Source organism: Pteropus alecto, unplaced genomic scaffold, assembly GCF_000325575.1.
Source record: "Pteropus alecto unplaced genomic scaffold, ASM32557v1 scaffold269, whole genome shotgun sequence".
NCBI classification, from domain to species: domain Eukaryota; kingdom Metazoa; phylum Chordata; class Mammalia; order Chiroptera; family Pteropodidae; genus Pteropus; species Pteropus alecto.
The window spans coordinates 922094-922731 of NW_006443566.1; the positions used below are offsets into that span (position 1 = coordinate 922094).

At 59.4% G+C, this 638-nt stretch overlaps 1 protein-coding gene across 4 annotated transcripts in view; it reads left to right on the forward strand.

The window, feature by feature from the left end:
- The window catches only part of WAC (WW domain containing adaptor with coiled-coil), an 80349-nt gene that overhangs the window by 1106 nt on the left and 78605 nt on the right, over nt 1-638 (forward strand). For 3 of the 4 annotated variants that reach the window (XM_006924168.3, XM_015598741.2, XM_006924169.3), the window contains exon 2: nt 317-353. The gene's annotated coding sequence lies outside the window, so the exon portion shown is untranslated. Of the gene's footprint in view, nt 1-198; nt 224-316; nt 354-638 lie in introns of those variants that run through there. The other variant, XM_025041260.1, reaches the window with a different exon arrangement.

A 638-nucleotide genomic window follows, 5' to 3' on the forward strand; every position in this document is an offset into this window, starting at 1 on the left:
GGCGGCGGCAGCGGGGGGGCTGTTCCTCCTTATCTGGTGCTGGCTGAGCCGCCATTTTTGTTGTTAACCCTGATCCGGATCGGGCTGGGGAGGAGGAGCGGCCGCGCGAGCTGGCGAGGCCACAGTGAGTGTGGAGGGAGCGCAGGGCTGGTTCGCGGCGTTTCGCCCTCGTTACTGCCTTTAAGCGGCGAGTGTCTGTGCGGGCTCACCGCCGGTTCGTTTGGTAGGTCTCCCGTGGGGAGGGGCGCTGGGGGGGACCCGTTTTCTTCCTACCCCCGAGATGTTTCATGTCGCTGTCTCTCTTCCTGTTTTTCAGCTGTCACGACCGGAGGGGGGACTCGCAGCCTTACCAGGTACCAGCCGAGGCCCGGGTGGAGGGGCGGACGGGGGGACGGAGGGGGAAGGGAGGACCTGCTACTCGAGCGCAGGCTTCAGAAGTCGCTACAGGCCCTGCGGTGCAACAAATCCGAAACTAGCACCGCGGATCCCCTTAAAATGTTGTGTTTGGGTTCACTTGCGCTCCCCAACGAGGTTCAGTGACTTAATTTGACAGGTGACTGAAGGAAGTTCATTTTTATAAGGGGAAAAAAATCATTCTTAGCCAGGAAGGACCTTTCTCGATTATTTTTGGGTGTGAA